The following is a 19,774-nucleotide window of genomic DNA, read 5'->3' as shown; positions in this document are numbered from 1 at the left end:
AGAGGATAATGATTATATCAGCCACAGCTATGAGAAGAAACTATTCTTCTAAATATGTGATCAGAATCAATAGCCTTGCATCTGTAGTGTTACTAGTACTTTAATAAATAATGTTTCCTGAAAAGGTTGCCAAAACCAAGGTGACAAAGATATTCTCATGCTTTTGTCTTGGAATCCAGCAGCTGGGGCTTGCAGTGTCCAGAAGGAAGTATAAAGCTAACCAGCACAGCTCATCCACCACATGGCCTGTCCTCTTCCCCTGCCACCCTCCACTAACGCTTTCATACCTACTTACCTCATCCAAAATTACAAACCTATCACTAGTGAGCTATCAGGCTACAGTCTGTGTCGTGTTCATTTGATCACACAAACAAATCAAACCAAATCAAACCAAAGAGCTGTATGCTAACACTCTCTCTCCTCCATGCTTACATAGAAGCACAGCCCAGTTTCGGGCCATTACACTTCCTATCAAATGATCTCAACATTTTGCATTGCAGTCTCTATATAAGAGCCAGAACATGTCCTGCCCCTCATTGAGTACAAGGTAGAAGGCCTTGTTTAATTAATCCTACTCATTTCCAAGCCACACCAGCAGCTTTCCTAGAAGTTATCCATGTCAGCCTGCTAACGTGTGATGTTTGGAAAGCTTCCACGGGCGTTCATAACTGATCCTTTAATATGCACCAAGCAATCTACTAGCAAGGCAGGAAGCTCCTGATAAGGATGAATCAAGATCTGTGAGTCTCATCTCTTTGATGCTGTATCTCAGTGTGAACAGCCTAAACCAAAACTGCTGGAAAGGCACAGACGCATTCCATTGCAACATTCTCTCAAGAAGTACCTAATGTAAACTCTTCCTTTTCTTAAAGGAAAAAAATATATGATGCTTATTATGCAATGTAGGCTTTATTGATCTATATCTCAATTACTTACGTTCCTTTTCTGGGTTGGACTCCATTGCCTTGCAGATTTTTGAAACAGCTCGTCAGTTTTAGTCTCCATCCCATTCTGTCCTTTCTGGGTTAGTCTCTTCTATGTCCCACTCAGCCCTTTCCTTGAATCTAGTCCTCTAAATCATTGGGTTCCCTCCATCTGTTCTTTTACGAAATGTGAAATTTGACTTTTTTCTTCCCCTTTTCCTGGAAGAGACATCCTGTTCTTTTACAAGACTGATGTTTCCTACTGATCCTGGAAAAGTGAAGTACCTTTCTTTTGTGTCCATGTTTTATGAGCATATGCAGATATTTCTAGGGCTGGAAAGGTTTTGATTCATCTGATCTCATCATAGCAGATTCTAAATGATATTTTTAACATTAATGGCTGATTATTTATGTCTTAGCTGTCCATTAAACAACGTATCTTCAAATGAGAGGGCAAGATTCAAAATTCACAGCCAATTATCTAATAGAGACAACCAGGATATAACTCTTCAGCCTTTGGAGATGTTCCTTTCATGATACTATTTTCCACAATTCCATTTCACTATCACTGTTCTGGACACCTCTACTTATGTTGATACATCATGATTTGCTGTGCCGCTCTTTAAGAAGTCAGAGAAAATGCTTGCAACTAGCAAGTCTTTAAGATACAACAGGAAAGGTAAATGCAGTGAGAAAATGGTGTTAAAAAGGAGATAAAGGACCTGAGCATTTGCCCTCTGTAGATGCTTCTGTGTCTCTGCATAAAGGAACTGAACCAGTGCTAGAGGAACGATCCATGGATGTTCTGGTTCCGCATGAGATCTGTACACCCACTGACTGCCTCCTGACGTGAGCTCAGTGCTGTAACTTTCAAAAACTGATGATTTATGTGAATATCTCCAGTTATATTCAGCAAGAATGAACCTTTCTCCTTGCTGTATTGTTTTCTAATGCTCTACTTGGCTTCCTGAGTGCACCCAGCTCATGCTTCAGTTTATATATACCTCCTTTTTTACCCTTCCTCTTGCCCTGTCTTTTCTGAATGCACAAGGAGAGTTCTATTTGAAATGGTGCTATGCCACTGTGATTGCTCTCCTATAAGTAGATAGAGAAAATCTGGGGTCTTCCTGTGTTTCCTAGTGAGTTCAAATCCAAAACTAGCTGTGGTTTTAGTTTTGCCATAGGAAAGGAAAAGTGAGTGAGGTTTCGCCAAGTACAAAATACAGCTGCCCAAACCTTATAATAGATACATATATTCCGGAAATAAAATAAATAAAAATAAAAATTTATTCTAAATAAAAAAAACCCCAAACCCAAACTTTGACCTATGTGCAGTGAAATAGGACAATATTTAGATAATCTAAACAGAGGGAGGAGAAATTAGGAATCTGAAAGGTGCACGCAGTTTTGCCCACATACTTCATCTACCAGTTCTCCTTTCAGTCCCAACTTCTTAAACAAGACCTATGTTTTCTTTTGGACCATGGTCAAAAAGTACCACGTCCAATAAAACATGATTTACTTTAGTCTGTGCTGCTCTAATTTGTGTGTCTGTGTGCTCTGGTCTTCTATGTAATAAACCTCATGGCCTATGGGGCTTTGATTCCAGCGTGCTTATCAGTACCAATGCCCATGGCAATCTCCCAGCAGTGGACAAAGCTAATGATGTCAATGCATAGAGTCTGTGATTAGTAATCTTGCACAATCATGATATGGTGTGAATGGCTGTTTTTAATGGAATAAAGCTACAGTAGAAAAAAATTGTCAGGAACTTTATTAGTTTGCCACCACTTAAGTATTTCATTCTTCTATGCAATGACAGAAGTGCCTGGTGATGGATTTTGTTGTGGTTATTTTTTGGTGCTATACTGCCTCATTTGTATCTTCAGGTCTCCCACTAATGGATAAGAAGTCACAGCCTTTTATCCTCATCTTATTCTTAGGTAGTGAAACAGTAATATTTTTGTTTTACAGATGCAAGACTAAGGCACTAATGAGGAAAAGGCAAGATCCAGTAGTTTCATTAGCTTGCAATTAATAACTTAAGATCAAAGATGCTTTCCCCAGACTACACTACACTGCTATCCTATTTTGGAGGCAGCTATGAAGTACTCCCCAGAGCTCAGCTTCTGAAGTGCAAAGCCCTGAGATATCTTGGTGCTGTGCTGCTGGTCCTGTCAACACTGGTCTACGCTCAAATGATGTTCCAGAAAATAAGTATTTTTTAACTCTCCTCAACAGCCTGTCGGCTAAGGGATGTAACTTCTTGCCTGCTCTATCATCTTGTGCATCGTGCTTCTGCTTAGTGGTCTGTCTTTGCAGCAAGGAGATGCTATCCTGTGCTGCTGTGACCACCAGCATTTGGGGAGATGGAAGCTGCATTTAAGGATTCTGCCAGGTAGAAGAGAGAAGTGATCCTTGACCCTTCAGTTCATGGGTAAGTGCTCTGAACCCTTGAAAATGCTCTGAGTAGGCATGCTAAAAAAGGAATAAAATAATGATGAAAAAAAAAAAAAGAGAGAGAAGGAAGAAAAAGCAGGAAAGTGACTCTGATTCAATTCTGACTGAGGGAAGGTGAGTTGTGGAGCCCAAGTGAACTGCAGTGATCTGCAGGCTTTAGCCACAAGATACATTTCTGACCTGTGAGTCGAGTCACTCTGTGCAACCTCTGCCATAGGCATCTCGGGACCAAGAGCTCTGGTTCTGTACGTACCACCTTGCCTTCTTGTGTTTGTCTCAAAGCAACTGAGTAGCAGCAGATCTGCAAAAGAAGTCAGTGAGTGCAGGCTCTGCCAGCTGCTACTTACCTGTGAAATAGGAAAGTTGCTTCTCCTCAAAAGCAATTGCTGCTCCTGAAACCAGGCACTCGTATTTGCATGAGAAAGCTGTGACTGACTGTGAGATGATGCAAGTCTAGGATCTCACTTTAAAAAAAAAGTGTAGATATAGGTTTGTTTCTTGCTCTGCCTCAATTTAGCAGCTATCCATTCTCTTTTGTGCTCCCCACATTTTTAGAGAGCTGGTTGGCACTTACTTTGGTTGGCCCAAAGGAAATACAATCAAGTGTGTGTGAAAGAGCAAGCACTGGGTCACAGCTCCAAGAGCAGCAGTAAGAAGCATTCCTTCTCTGCAAAGCAAGGGGCTTATGGGCAAAATACAGCCATTCTCAGACAGCTCAATGAAACACACACAACCTGAACAAAAGTAAGTATTCCATTCAACTTGTGAATGCTTGTGAAATTTATTTTTTGCCAGCTTTTACAGTCCACAGCCTTCTCATTCAATCTTGAATAATAGCTTTGAATTGAGCTGTAAAAGCTTCCGAAGTTTGAAGTCTTTTGACAAGTTAATTTAGCTGTATGGTAAAAAGTTTTTCCCGCAGATAGAATAAAGACATTGTATCATGAATGTAGTAGTCATCCAAGGGAAAGAAAACACCATTAGGATAAGAAATGATGGGCTTTATGGAGATAGTTTGTGGTTTAGTGTAATCTACTATCAATATTTCAGTAGAGAAGTATTCTACTTGTCATTCAGCTGCAAGTCAATATCTTCACTTACAACCAACACCCAGGGACCAGACTGCATATATATTTTTATTGAAAAAGTAACTTGTTGCTTTTTGTAGTTTTCTTTTTCTTTTTTTTTTTTTTTTCTTCCTCACAGTTATTTCTACTTTAATTGTTTGGGTTTTTTTTGTTTTTTTTTTTTTGTTTGTTTTTATCCTGTATCATGCAGGATGCTTCTTTTCTTTTTCTGGTTGAAAGAGACAGAAAAATGAATCAATATTTTCTCTAAGGCTCCCACTGTAGAGAAACACACACATGCACACACACACACACACACACACACACACACATTTTTTTTCTCTCGGCAGCTGCCAAGGTTGAAAATTCAAGGAATTCAATAACATATATGGAAAGAATTAGAAAAAAAAAAAAAGACACTGATAAGCTAAATGATCCAACAATTATCCTGGCCTCAATTTCACAAAGATCTCATCTTAAGTACAGACTTATTTCTTGTGTATTTCTAAATTCAAGCCTCAGTATGCCACTAACATTGACAACTGAAGGCAATTGAGGAAGGAAAAGAGATTTATTTGCTCTTAGCTCATCAGTCTGATCAGGAGGGATAATATCTTAAGGTAAGATCTTAGGGACAGCAGTTTGTAATGGCTGCACCATATTCCTTCTCCATCTCCTACAACACAGCTCAGAGAATCAATGTTTTTGCTGAACAAATAAATGTATTTATAAAATTCAGCAAAAAGCACTCGGAGCAAATTTTGGCAAGGAAACATTTGCAAAGTGTATCAAGCTGAGGATAAAATGACTGCTATAAATATCCAGCATTATCTTCATTAGCCTTTGTTGCATAGCTTTTTCTGCACGTTTTCGGATTCTATGCCTTCTTTACCTGGTCTTTTCTTTCCCAACAGCAGCACCATGGCTTGTCCTTGTCGCAGCTCAAAGGAGGGAGCAGCTGCCTCTGCTACCCAGGCTGCACACTGCTGCAGCAAAGCTATTTCCAGGTGTGTTTTCCCTCTGCCAAACCTGCAGCATAGAAAGCAAGCCCTGCCCGTTGTGTGGCTGGCTAATCTCCTATCACTCATTCTTCCATCCAGCAACATAGCATTGCGTGTTCTGTCTTTGGTATCGCTGAAATAAAGAGCATAATTTGAGACAGAGTATATGTATGCCTGAAGATTTTCTGAAAAGCATAAACCTGAAGAACAAATTTTGCATTGTGACCTTTATTTTCAACCTATTTTCTTGAAGTGTGGGATAGGGACTTGATTTTGTCCAAGACAACAGCAATAACTTTTTTTTCTCTGAGACTGGCCCTAGTGCTGTAGAATTTAAGCTTTTTAGTCCTTGAATGATGAAGACTTGATGAAGTGCTGGGTCTGCAGACAAGCTGGAAAAATAACTTCTGCAGCCAAATACAGACTTCTTCAGCCTCAGCAGGGACTCTTTAGTGGACGAGAACCACCTTGTTCTCCTTTATAGCACACATTAAGTCAGACAGGACTGCTATGCACAGAAGACAGATTTCAGAGCGTATTGAAAAAAACACCGCAAGAGAGAAGTATCTCTGCTGCCTGTGGTCATGTGCAAAGATAGAAGGAATCCCAGCTGAATCAAAATTCACCGGGACAAGAATAGAAAAGGTATAACTGAAGGAAAATGCAGGGGGGGGGGGCAACGTGGATGTAACATTCTCTGTTTAATTACAGCTGTGTTTTAAATCTGGTGGTTGCTGTTTTTTCATTTTTTTTTTTTTTTTTTTTTTCCTGAGGGCAGAAAGGATGAAATGAGTATGATGTAGGGAGGACACAGAGCAGATGGGAGTGGGAGATAAGGCAAAGAAGGGTGACTGGCAGGAGAAAAATATCAAGGGAGAGCGATGATGGCAACTAACTGATCCGGAGGGAGGAGAGAAAGCAATCCACATGGACGCTTGTGTCTGGGCCTGACTGCAGCATTGGCACTTGGAGTAGGTGTTGCTCTTCAGTGGCAAAGCTCTAGAGGAAGCTCCTGTTGGCTTTCTCCCTAACTCGATGCTCTTTTTCCGGCTGAGGAGGTGATGGAAGTGGCAGTATTAGGATGGAAAGCAGAGAGACCCTCTTTTACTTCTTCCAGATCGCCGTGACTGGGAAGGAAAATGAACTGGAGCATTGTGATGGATGTTACCTGCTTAAGAACATCAAAAAATGGAACCTTTTTGACAAACAAGAAGTAGAGTTCAGGTAGAGATGAGGTGGAGGTAGGCGGGAAGCTCTGTAATTGCATTTTATTTCAGTCTTTATGAATTAGCTCTGCCAATTTTCTTTTTCCCCAATTTTTTATTTTAATTCAAATGGCTTTTAAGTAAACTTCTCAGCTGCAATTACAGTAAAAACAGACCATACTATATACAGTCAGGTTTAGCATATAGGAAGAACACTTTTTCTTGCTCATGTCTGAATTCGAGTTTATAGGAACAATGGCAGGGTTTAATTTTCTGTCATTATGCACAGGTTAGCCTAGACTGGATATTAATAGACACACATATTCACACCCACGACCACAAGTAAAGCATCAATCAAATTCGGAAGATAAAACTTACACTCCATGGCAACTTTAAGGGTGCAATTTTCTTTCTCTTCTTTCATCTTTTTAAAACACCTTCAGCCATGCAGAAGGCATTGGAGGTGACAGACCCAGCTGCAGGAGAGCATCCAGGGCACATTTGGGGTTGTGGATGCTGCAGGAACCACTTAGGCAAAGCGATGGCCGTAAGCATGTTGGTGAGCAAAGCACCTCACAGCAGCCCAAGAAATGGGGAGCCTTAGGAGAAAGCAGGCAGCCATGCAGCTGTCCTTACATGGGTCCTGCCATGGCCACCGCTCATTAGATCAACTGGGCAGCTTCTGGTATATGTAAATATTGCCTCGTCGGCTGCACCGTCTGCACTCGTGAACCTCTAGACCTAAAGCACTTGTACCCACATGTCTCTGGACACTTTAAAATAATTTAGAAGCTTATTTATACATGTAGACATACCTGCACGTGAGCACACAAACTGGCCCTGAATAAAGACAGCAGAACGACCGTAGAAGGAAACCTAAAACCTCACCGACCAAAGAACAACAAACAAACAAGCCCACAAGCCAGTATATGGTAAAAATGAGACAAAAACGGGCTTCAGCTTTATGCAGAGGTGCTGCTCCTCACGCCAGTGAGGACACAGACTGGAGTAAGAATATCCCCAAACTTCAGATCCTTTGCAAGGCAGGCTGTGCTGCCTGTAGGCTCAAGCTTAGAATAATCAAAATGCAGAATCACAGGATGGCTTGGGTTGGAAGGGATGACGAATCTCCAACCCCCTGCCGCATGCAGGGCCACCAAGCTCCAGATCTAATACCAGGCTGCTCCATCCAATGTGAACAGCCACAGGGATGGACGGGGCATCCACAGCCTCTCTGGGCAGCTGTTCCAGCACCTCACCACTCTCATAGCGAAGAACTTCTCCCGACATCCAACCTCAATCTGCCCTGCCTCAAATCAAAACCATTTCCCGTTATCAACCCTTGTGAAGAGCTGACTCCCCTCCTGTTGGCTCCCTTTCGGCACTGGAAGATGTAACGTTTAAGTTGCCACTCGCAAATTAGTCTCTTAAAAGTAAAGTAAGGCAGGAAAGCTGAGCTTAATGGGATGATTGTGCGGATGGAACCATCAGCCTGATTCTGACCTCCGCCAAGAAACAGGGATGTTTTCATGGCATGGAAAGAGAAGCAACCACAGGGGTCAAATGAATATGATTTTCAGATGGCTTTGTAATTGTTAAACGTCTAAAAAAAAAAGGAGAAAGAAGAACTGTGATTGTATGCTAGAATACAGCTGTGAATTAAGAAGGAAGGGACAAAGTTGTTAGCAATTCTCCTCAGGTGCCAGGCGGCCCGCGGCTCTGCCCGTTTCGCTGCTCACACGGTGATTCAGCCGCTGTTTCAAGCGGCGCAGCTCGGCTGTGGGACGGGGCAACACAACGGACGGCGCCCAACGGCCGCAGCCCGTCCGCGCGCCGCGCCGTCACCTAGGCGACGTGCGGGGGGGCGGGGCTAAGAGCCGAGGCGGGGTCCGATTGGTTCCCTTCCCCCGCCGCGCGCCCAGCCGGGATGAGGCGGAGCGGGAAGGGGGGGAGTGGGAGGGGGGGAAGAAAAAAGAGGGAGCCGCGGCTATAAATAAACCGCGCTTCCTGATTGGCCGGCGGGAAAAATGGTCGCACCACGTGACTCTCCATCTAAAAATTCCAAGATGGCGGATCCCGTCACGGGCTGAGTCCGTTGGTGGCGCGCGCGCCGCCCGTGTCCGCCGCCGGGCCTTCGCCGCACGGCTCCGCGCTCCTCCCGCCGTCACCCAGGTCAGTACGCGGCGCCTCTCGCCGGGCCGGACCGCACCGGGGCCCCGCTGCCCGCCGCGCGGCGTCTTAAGGCTGCGCGAGTTTCTGCCCGCCGGCTTTTAATCCCGGCCCGGGCCTCCCCGTGGTTCCCTAAGGCTTCGACGGCGCGCGGCTGTTTTCCTCCGGGCTCCGGCCGTGCGGCGCGGAGGGTTCCGCAGGGGGGAGGTGACGGGCAGCTCCCCGCGCCAATCGCGTTCGCCCTCGTGGTATTGGCGGGTGGATTTGAGCCGCTGCGCCACGCGATTGGACGCCGAGCCCGGTGGGGGCGTGGCTTCGGCTCGCCCTCCTTCGGGCGGTGGGGAGGTGCGGCGGGCGGCGGCGCTGGCGTTTTTTTGTGAATGAGGCAAGGGGGCGGAGCCTCCCGCGTGGCCACGCCCCCTCGCGGGCGGCCGCGGCTCCTCCCACCCCCGGCAGCAGCGGCGCCGCCTCGGAGCCGCGCGGGGCTCGGCGCGGAGCGATGCGGGCAGCGGTGAGCGGCGGGGCCGGGGGCGGAATGGGCCGGGGGCGGTGGGGCCGTGCGGGGACGAGGAGGCGCCGGCCGGCGCCTCCTCGGCCTCGCACGGCCCCGCCGCCCCGGGTTTGGTGGAAGTCCCCGAAAATGCTGTTTTGCCAGGTTGGGGGGATAAGGTTTGCGCTGCGATGTTGGGCTCCTAACTTAAAAAGCAAAAAGAAAAAGAAAATGGCTTGTAACGCGCGTGGCACTGCGTAAGGGAGGTGCTGCCGAGCGCCGGTGCGGGTTTTGCTGCAGGAATTTGTCAGAACGATGCTCAGCGCTATCCGAGCGGCGTGGCCTCTTAGCAGGGGAACGTGTTTGCGGAGCGATTATTTGCCATTATGGTAGGGCTGTATTTGGCGTTACGGAGGGAGCTGAACCGGCCTTTTATTCAAAGCACTTGCGTAATTGTTTGGGGCATGATAGGGGAAGGTTTTGTTGCTTGCTCGCCTCCGAAGGTTGGCACCAACCCGGCTCGTCGCTTCAAACGCCCATTTCCTAGCACGGCTCGTTGCTCTCCGGCCCCAAAAACGCTCCCTTGAAGCGAGATGTGGGTGTGCTGGGTCGGATGGGTGCCCCGTGCTTGTCCTCAGCTCCGTGCCATGCTAACAGCACTGCGATGTGCTGCTGTCACGGGCTGCTTCCAGCTGGGGCCGCGTTCCCTGCCAAAAAGCTACCTGAAGTTAATTATCTGAATTAGGCTTTGATAACAGCGATGTTTCTAAAAGCTGGGGAGCTCTGAAGTTTATATAATAATCTGCTTCTTGGCAAGGCTGCTTTTTTTCTCCTTTCTTCCCCCCCCCCCCTCCCTCTGCCTTGAGTTCTGATTGCTCTGATGTTTCCAGCCCTTCCTCGTGGAGTTTCCAGCCCAAAGGCTGCCTTTGTCGCTCCGCAGCCTCTCAGAAAGAGTTAAGAGGGCATTGAATTAAGAAAGCTCAGCTGCTTGTATACAAATATACCGCAATTACAAGGCACCAAAGTTATTGCAGAATCCTACCGTCACCATGGCGACGTGCTCACTCAATTACATTTGGAAATGTAAAATGCCACCCAGTTAGAAAGAGTAAGTTTTTAGCACTGCAGATTTTCTGTACGAAGCGAAGCGTGCGCGGCACGGCTCTCCAGGATGCTCTGCTTCTCTCTGTGCATGAATGGCACGTGCACCTGACAGGTGTCATCGCTGACGTTAAGCTGTGCTCTCAGTTGGCTGAATTGAGGGGGAAAAAATGTTTCTAAAAATCTTAAATCTTGAAAATTTATCTTCCCGTCCTTGATTTTTTTTGGGGGGGGGGGAGGAGGGGGAGGCTTGCTTCAGGGTTTGGTTTTGGAGCAAGGATGCTTTAGAACGGCCAGAGATGCATTTGGAAAATGACCTGAGGAATTTGTCTTTTAGCAGATGGGATGGAAGCACGGGATGGCAGCTTTCATCTTTTGCACAAGAGCTGCCCTTTCAGAAGTGTGTGTCCGTGACCTGCAAAACCATTCAGCTCTGTGGCTTTCTTTGCCATCTCTGCTTACATAGAGTTGCTAGCTGTGGTTTAGTGGGCATCATTGGTGCTAGTGCAAGGTTGGACTGGATGATCTTAGGAGTCTTTTCCAACCTTAATGGTTCTGTGATGTGTAGGCAGGTCTGAGCTGTACAGCTGGGGTTGGGGGCAGTGCCATGCCCCATGTATGTGATGTGGTCTCATTTATCACTTAGTGTTGGCTTACGAGCAAAAAGAATAAAACAGAAGAAAGAATTAAGCAAAAAGAGGTGGAAGCATGGGAGCTGCCTGGCTATGGGCTGCTGGAGAGGTGGAGCTGATTCCAGCCTGCAGCATTAAACTATGCAGTGACCTGCAAGGGAAGGGAGAAGGGCTTAGTGAAAATAAAAGGTAAAGTTGAGCAGGAGCTCGTGGGTTTTGATTACATTGCCCTCCTAATCTCTTTGAAGTGGCTTGCTGCTCCCTGGAGCAGACTTCTTGAAAGCCATCTGAAGACGCCTCTGGGATCGGAAGCTTGGTGCAATGGCTGAAGCTTTCCCTCTGTGATCATTTGTGGGTTTCCAGTTCTGAGGCAGCTACAGCCTTTCTATTGCATGAACATACCCCAAACCAGATAAAACAAAGCACTGAGGAAGAACGTTTCCACCGCCTATATAGTATATGAAAGAATCAGATACTCCAGGTCATCTTTCTGTTTCCAGAGCTGAGAATGGCTAAGAGCTCACCGTGCACTTACTAAATAACTTATACTAAAAGGAATTTGCATGCTGAATGTCCTTTAGGACCTGTTGCACAGCCTAACCTCAAGGACTGCAGGCTGACAGCATGAGGTGCTTGTGTTCTTGCTTGGCTGAATGCCGGGCTGAAAGCCCACTGCCATTGTTTTTCAGCACCTTTGGGCTGCATTCCTGGAACTCTTGTTGTGTGCCATGCCTTTGTAATAGCACTGTAAATGAGTCCTTGAGTTTGCTTGAGTGCAGCATGTGCTGTCTGGGTTAAGTGGCCAAGTGTGTGCTGAGCAATGCTCCGCAGGGTCTGACAACCTGAACGTTCAGGACCCAGCTGGGTCCTTCATCATGGGCTCTTCTGGTCTCCTGTCCTTTTCCAGCTAATAAAATGGCTGTGTTGTGCTGGTTGGTGATACGTGGATTTGTATTTATTGGAAATACTGGTGTGTGTATGTGTGTAATAATGTATATATAACACAACTCTTCAAACCCTTAGGACTCTTCTCGCTTGTCTCGGTTTGGTTTATGGTTGGTGCACATGGTCATGTTACCAGAACGTTTTATTTGCTGAATGGGATTTGCTGCCAGCCCGTTCCAAACTACCAAGCATAAAGACCACAAAGAAATATTAATTGAAAGTATTATTTGGATAGTGATAATGATCTTCATTACATATTTGCCAAGTGTTCTTGACTCTTCCTGCTGGCCTCTTTGGTGGTGTCTCCTTCTTGCTCTCCTAGCTTATCTGTAGCTTGTTTTTAGGCATCCCATCACTTTTCTTTACCTTCCTTTTTCAGTCCTGCTACCCAGCCTGCAAAGCCGACCATTGGATTTATATTCTATCAGATTCCTGCTGGAATACCTGGAGCTTCTTTTGTTAAATGTGTGTCATTGGACAGAGAAGCTGTCAGGATGCGTCTTGTCACTTCACTCAGGATTGCTCTTCAGTTTTGCATCTGCTTCCCTCAACCCATGCTTTCCATGTACAGGTACTCAAGGTCTAAGCACACCAATGCTGTACAGTGATGAAAGGAACCTGGTTCTCCTCAGCTTGCTGATTTCAGACTTGCAAACAACAACAACGATAAAAAAAAAATAAAATCAAAACCGAAAATATGATTTTGCCTTACATTGTGTCTCACAGCAGTCTCTTATCTGCTGCGTTCGAGACCTTGGCTTGAGGGGTCTTAGAACTGCTGTAGTAATTAATGCCACTCACATTTTGATTATGTTATGCAGGAAGCTGAAGTGGGCCAGGTTTACTTTCTTGTGCAGCGGACCATGTTGATAAGGCAATATATAACAGATGATTCATGAAGTGCTGCTTGTCATTGCCAGGACTGCCTGAATCGCAAGCAGATTTTGGGCAGTGCTCCTTCACTGGGAAGACTTTAGTTTAAGCCTGGGAGAAGGGGAGGGAACAAGTAGACGTGCATTTCTGGCTGTCTTGAAGGATAAAGACAGCAAATTTCAGAGAATTCAGAGGGGCAAAAATAGGTAACACATGTGGGGACAGAGAAGTAGGAAGAAAGCACACAGAAGTTGTAAAATGATGTTGGAAAGAGGAGCAATTAGAACAGTGTAAAATCTCCTGGAACGTGTTCATCCTGTGGTTCTCCGTTTGCAAGGAATTACAGCTTGGCCTGCCTCTGTAATACTTGAATCTTTTTGCATGGCATTCATTACTGGACACATTTTAATCAACTTCATTCTTGTCCTTCGTGTTTTTTTTTTTTTCTGCTGGATTTTATCTCAGTTTGATAAAAATCTGCCTGATGCTGCTGTCCATTCGTGCGGAGGAATATGTGCTGAGTTGTGGTCGTGGGAGAAGACCTCCAAGATCATCCAGTCCAGCCATCCCACTGCCACTATTTCCCCACTAAACCATGTTCCTCAGTACAACATCCAAACGTTTCTGGACGCCTTTAGGGATGATGACTCAGCCTCCTCGGGCAGCCCCTTTGCACCTCACCACCCTTTAGGAAAAATTTCTTCTCCAAACGTCCAACCTGTGGCACAACTTGAGGCCATTTGTTTAGCTTGTAGGACCAGCAGTAAGCCAGAAGGTTGCTGGGAGGAGCTGGAGGCTGAGGGTGAAGGTGATGTGTCAGCTCCTGTCAGGGGGCTGAGGAAAGGATGCTGCCTTGCCTTGGGGCATCAGTGGCTCAAGCAGGCTCATAGGGTTTGATGAAGCTTTGCAGTCCTGGAACCCAGGAGGAGATGTGGCACACTGGGGACCCTGCAGGTACAGCCTGGTGACGTTTGGTGGCTCTTGTCTGCTGTCCTTGACCTCTCCTGGACGTGTGTATCAGTATGTTTTATAATGAGTCAGTAAGCTGCTGAATCATAAAATGGCTTAGGTTGGAAAGGAACTTAAAGATAATACAGTTTCAAGCCCTCTGCCATAGGCAGGGTTGCCAAAGTGAATGAAGTAGTGTATTGTGAGTGTTTGCTTTACGTGGTCGTATAGGATAAGTTAATGTATAGGAGATTAAGATCTGGGCACTGATGGTGTAGCTGTGCTTTGCGTTAATTGGCCTTTTAAAGCAACTCGTTCTTTCATCTCGGTGAGCACTGACATCTGATTAATCTTAATTCCATTTATCTATTATGAGGAGCGAAGAATCTTGATGTTTCACGTGTAGGAAATAATTTAGTTTATTGATTTATTTTCCAAAGAAACAGTGCTTTAATGATGTGCCTGTCACCAAGACTTAATTACTGTTAAATCCTGTGAACGTTAGCGTACTATGACTCGCTTTATGTGAAATCAAATTGCGTTTGTCAAACGCACAAGATAGCATTAGTTGGCAGATATAATTTGCATTAACTTAAATCTGAGAGCTAGCTGTAATGGTGGGCCTGTCCCCAGTGGGTGAGCAGGCTATGGTGTGCCTTGTCCTGTGCCTACAGCCAGCAAAGGGAAGGTGCAGCATCGCAGCTGCATCCAGGCTGGTATCCTCGAGTTTCATGCTGAATCAGCAGTTCTTCCAGGTTGCTGCTCAAGATTCAAGATAGATGAGCACGTTGCTCTGTTCTCCTTTCTTCCTGTTTCGTTCCCGTTTCGTATCACCTCAACAAAAGGGGAGGCCTGCAGCTTTCAGTGGGTTGTTTATAGTAGGTTAACGTAGTTTTATTGCATTAAATTATACTAAAATTGCTTACACAGTCGCATTATGTGTGCTCTGTAGAGGAATGTTCCAGTTACTTCTGGTGTTTCCATTTGTTTGGGTTGCTCCTAGAAAAGGTCCTGAAACATAAGCCTGAAACAATGAATGGATTCTGTTGTATGCTGTTCCCAGCAAGGCTTTGGAGAAGGGAGTGTTATTTAAAGTTACATTTTTTTTATCTAGTTTGTGGCTTGTCTGGGAGGAGGTGGGCTGAGGAGAATTGGAACACCAGCCTTTGTGTTGGGTGGGATAACTCAGCCTGGAAACGAGTCAGGACTTAAAGGCTGTCCATTTCCCTGGGACCAGTGGGAGGGGAATACAGGCTATTGGACGAGGGAGGCCTTAAGGGGAGGATTTGTAGGTAAAGTTGAAGTTCCTAGCAGGCTGGGTTAGCTTTTAAAGCACTGCCTACGATGCCAGCAAGGACTCTGCTGGGCTACAAGCATAGCTCTTTCTTTCCCCATATGCAAAGCAGAAAGCCTGCTCTGCTGATGCTGTTTTCTGCTAGCTGACAAACCCTTAGATTTCTGTAACCTGCTGTAGGCAGTGATTGGTGCCACAGACTAACTGAAGCTTTGCAAATTTGATGCCACTGCTGCTCATGGGCACCGTGACATAGGGAGAGCCAGATGTGGTTAGTACTGAATATGCTCAGAAAGGTGTCTTGTCTTCAGTCTGTGATGAAGAGAAAGGGAAGGTGAAGTGAAAGGCCTTGTGTAGTCAGGTTTATTTGAGCCTGGTGTGAGATTTCCTGCTGGTAATTGATTCTTCCAATGGATTGGAGCAGACGTTGGCTCTCATTTGCGTCTCAGTTTTTCCTCACCTATTTGATGTAAAAGGATCTCCTAAAATAACAGGAACCATAGAGAAGATTAATTTGTGCACTTCGTCCCTTCTCCTAGGCTGATTTTGTTTGAATCCGATGGTAATACTTTGGTTGGGAGAAATTTTATTTTATTTTTTCTTCTTCAGCCTCTACCAGCAGATGTGTTTGAAAGAAATGCTCAGCCTGGAAGGGAGGCTGGTTCTCTCCCTAATCCTTCAGAAGTGAACAGCAGGGAGTTTATTCTGCTGCACATGGTAGGTGGTGAATGCTTCTTTGAGGGTTGTGCTTATCCATCCTTCCATTTCCCTCTTCTTCCTCATCCTTGGAGAGAAGGAAGGCTGCTGCTTCATCTGTTCCCATGCCATAAGCATGAAGTGTTTGATGAGCTTAATCATAATTATGAGTGAAGTCACAGCATTAGAAAAAAAAAATGCTTTAAGCTTTGATAAAGCAGTGAAATGGTGCATGGGATCGTGTAACAGCAAAAGGCAATCTGAGTTTTTTCTTGTTCTGAGTTATCAACCCTGATGTAATGAGAAGAGCTGGATGCTTCTGGATCCGTACAGAAAAGGCTTATGTACATATCAACGTGATACAGAACAAAGTGTAGCACGTCAAGTATTCCTTCAGGAAGATTGCCTCGTGTGCTGAAGTGTTGTTCATGGACTGTGAACCACTGCAAATAGGAAAGACTTGTACTACATAACTTTATAAGCGCTCTGTGGTGTTTTCAGGTGGATTTACACAGGTTGTGGTCTTGTTCACCTCTGTGACTGTGCGTGGTTGTTATTTTTCCTCGTGCTCTCTGTGTTAGTTTATGCCTTATAAACAAAGGTAGGTGGTGGTGGTACCTGGTGCTTGCGTGTGGCCCGTGAGATGGCAAACCTGAAGGTAGCTGGTGTTCCTTAGGGAGAATCCAGTCCTCCTCAGTGCCTGGGGCAGTTCTCTTGGATGGCAGACCTTCAGCTAGTACCAGTCTTCAGAGGCCATCAGGCTAAAGCATCCTTCTGCCAGTTAGTGACAGTATGAGAAGTCTCAGCTGAATTCTGTTTGGCAGTGAAAGTGTGCCGCTTCTGGTCTTTGCTGTGAAAATGCTGTTCTAAAAATAAACTGAAGTACGGGGATGCTGAAAGCAGGGGAACAAATGAAAACTTATGCTCGACTGATTGAGGAGATAGTTATCACACAGTAATGCTGACTGCGGCACGAGTGGGGTCAAGGCAGGAAAGTTCTGCACCAGGCGGTAGTTGCATTGTAAGGGGAGAAGTAAGGAAACTGAGACTCGTAGATAGACATCAAACTCTTCTGTAAGCCTACCAGCAGCCAGGCTGCCACACCACAAAGGTTGTGCCCCTGAAGCCCAAATAGCAGTTGGGTAAGGAGTATTAGACGGCAGGCATGAAATCCTGTAGTGTTGCAGCTAAACCGGACTCTTATCTGTGTAGATCGTGTTTGAAATTGGAGTTTGGACTGTATAGATAGCATAGAAAAAAAAAAGAAAAAAGCATTCATGTTTAATTAGGTGTTTTCCTAATTTAAAATGTCAGGAAAACCAAGCAACTTGAGACGTGTCCATGTAACACTAGAGATGAGAGCATCTTCTTTGCGTGGAGTTTATCGTCCCTCCTCATCAGCAGGATATCCAGTTGTATACTTTCATAGAATCTTTTCATTTGGAAGGGACCCTTAAAGGCCATCTGGTCCAACTCCCCTGCAGTGAACAGGGACACCTACAGCTCCATCAAGTGTTCAGATACACATCCAGCCTGGCCTTGAATGTCTCCATGGACAGGGCATCCATCGCCTCTCTGGGCAACCTGTGCCAGTGCCTCACCACCTGCATTGTAAAAAAGCTTCTTCCTTATATCCAATCTAAACCTCTCTCTTCTAGTTTGAAACCATTTCCCCTCGTCATTTTACAACAGACCCTGATAAAGAGTCTGTCCCCGTGCTTCTTAAAGCCCCCAAGTGCCGTAATGAATGACATTCCCCTAATTCTTTCCTTTGCTGGAAGCAGCTGATCAAGATGAGATGTTGAGAAGCAAGCTGAAAAGCTGGACAAACTATTGCCTGAGCTTGTGTGTCCCCCCTTCTGGAAATACTGCTAGTGTGGTGTACCCCAGGCTAAAGAGTTAAATGTGGACTTCATACCCACTATCTTTTTGCCCTTCTAAGAAAAATCAAACCTTAAGGCCATATTATTATTGGTGATAATTTAGACTTTTGCTGTGAATAATGTAAACCCACTTGGGAGCCAAGGTCTCTTGTGAAAATCAGCTCCAGATTTGGTATCTTTGACAATTTCTCTGCATGTCTTATATTTGGGCTGTCATTTTGGTAGCACAGATGCAATGTGTGTGCTTCTAGATTGTTTAAAAAAAAAAAAAAAGTAAAATCATCAAAATAACTGAAGTATACAGTGTACCAATGGGGCTTGCATTCCGAGTATTGCAACACAAGGTGTTCTCTGTTCTAGACTGTAAATATTTATCTCTTGTCAAAGCACAGCAGTTACTACTGGGAACTGATCTGGCATGCGAAAAGGTTTTCCTTAAGGAATTTGTTTCCTTTTATTTACAGTGTTATCGTATATTTAAATTCCAGGGCCTCAGTGTATAGCTCTGAGGCTTGTTCTTAACACTGGCAGCGAAAACCTAAATTATCGCATCCACTGAATGCAGATAACTGAGTTCAGAGCATATGTTGTAACCAGCCAACGAGTGTGGGTGTGAAAATCAAGCAAACATAGGAAAAGGTACCGTCTTCCTGCAGCTGCAGGAGGCTGCTGAGTGAGGATGGGAGCCGGCCGTGTCACTGAGTGCCTTCTTGGCAGCAGGGAATCTGCTTCTAGAGCATTGCATGGGTGCAGGCGTAGTGGTCCTGCACTGGGCTGTTGCTTGTGCCTTGCACTTCTCACCCTGTGGATTTTGTCTCCTTGAGCAGGTGTTCACAAACCTTTCAGCTTTCACTTAGCCTCGCTGACAGCACACCTAAGCCTTCTGCTGGAGCTCCAGCACTGTGCTGAGTGCTACCTGCGGTGTACTGCTGCTCTGCAGAGATTTATGGGTGATGATGTGAAGCCTCGCTGCTGGCTGAAGCTCCTGCTTTTGAGGAGCTGTAGGCTGCTCTCATCTCTCTGCAGAGATTTATGTTGCTGGGTAGTTGTTTCTGATCTGTTGTGCCATATGCGGGTGACTTAGCTTGGAAAAGGTCTGTTCTTCTTTTTTACTTAAGCTTTTCTATATGCTTACTATTTGATACTGACAATTACTGAAGTTTCTGTGCTCCCTATGCTTGCCAGGTAGACGACATACCCCTGCGCTTTGTCCCAAAAGAGACCAAGGGCTGTCAAGCAGGTATTCCAGTTGGAATGCTTTTTTCCTCCCTTAGGAAACAGGCTCGTTACCAAAGCAGCGTTGTTACCACTGTGGTAGTGAAGAGCTGTATTTGCTCCCCGGCACTGTCTGGATTACAAAATACAAGATGCATGTCTCATGCTACGTGCAAACGCAGCTCCTGAGCTTGTCTCTCTGGTTCAGAGCTAGTAAGCAGATAAAATGAAGTGAAAATGAAAATAAATGCTTTCTTTGGCTCTAGTATCTATAGGTATAGAATATATATCTATATAATAATATATAATGCATCTGTTGGGTGTCTCTTCCTCTCAAAACTTCAAGAGCAGCTGATGGTTGTCCTAGTATCACCTTTTGGAAACAGCTCTGTGCTTCTGGGGTTATCTGCTACCAAGTCACATCTGCTTCAGCACCAGCTCTGTAAGGTCAGTCTTCAGGGATGCGCAGTCAATACAGCCTTTATTTTCCCCTCTCTCTGAAATCTTTTGCAAAATTCACTGTTTCATCTTCTGGACAAGAAGCTCTTTCCCGAGGCAGCTTTGTCAGGGTGTTTTACAGCTTAATGTCGAGTCCTTTGTGTACTTCCAAATGAGAGTAGTAAAAGATAAACGTCCAAAGTGATTCTTAAGTACTGTGATATTCAGAGTTGAGCCAAATTTTCTACCCCGAAAATATCTCAGCATTCCTTTGAACAAGAAGTAAGCTTGCCTTGGTCAAGGTGAACTGTTCTGCACAGCGTCCTGTTGGAGTTGTGTAGCTCACTTCTATGCAGTATGTTTTAGTGGGCTTGAAGTAGTTTGCAAGAAACCAAAAGCACGTGAACTCTCAGTCTGTCTGTTTGCATATTTAC

At 45.2% G+C, this 19,774-nt stretch overlaps 1 protein-coding gene and 1 long non-coding RNA gene across 4 annotated transcripts in view; both read left to right on the top strand.

The window, feature by feature from the left end:
* The first annotated feature begins 2,235 nt into the window (after nucleotides 1–2,235).
* LOC149917338 (uncharacterized) lies at nucleotides 2,236–8,390 on the top strand. Its single transcript, XR_016468501.1, has 3 exons — nucleotides 2,236–3,360; nucleotides 3,939–4,127; nucleotides 5,365–8,390. It is a non-coding gene; the product is annotated as an uncharacterized LOC149917338 (long non-coding RNA).
* A 259-nt stretch (nucleotides 8,391–8,649) lies between these two features.
* HDAC4 (histone deacetylase 4) overlaps nucleotides 8,650–19,774 on the top strand; it is a 217,509-nt gene continuing 206,384 nt past the window's right edge. Inside the window, exon 1 of one of the 3 annotated variants that reach the window (XM_031604499.2) lies at nucleotides 8,650–8,828. The gene's annotated coding sequence lies outside the window, so the exon portion shown is untranslated. Of the gene's footprint in view, nucleotides 8,829–9,243; nucleotides 9,337–15,693; nucleotides 15,826–19,774 lie in introns of those variants that run through there. The other 2 variants (XM_090144556.1, XM_090144557.1) reach the window with 2 other exon arrangements.

The sequence above is a fragment of the Phasianus colchicus genome, chromosome 7, assembly GCF_987193195.1.
Source record: "Phasianus colchicus chromosome 7, bPhaCol1.hap1.1, whole genome shotgun sequence".
Taxonomy (NCBI): domain Eukaryota; kingdom Metazoa; phylum Chordata; class Aves; order Galliformes; family Phasianidae; genus Phasianus; species Phasianus colchicus.
Note: the sequence above shows the minus strand (reverse complement) of the source record. Positions and strands in the feature narration are given on the sequence as shown.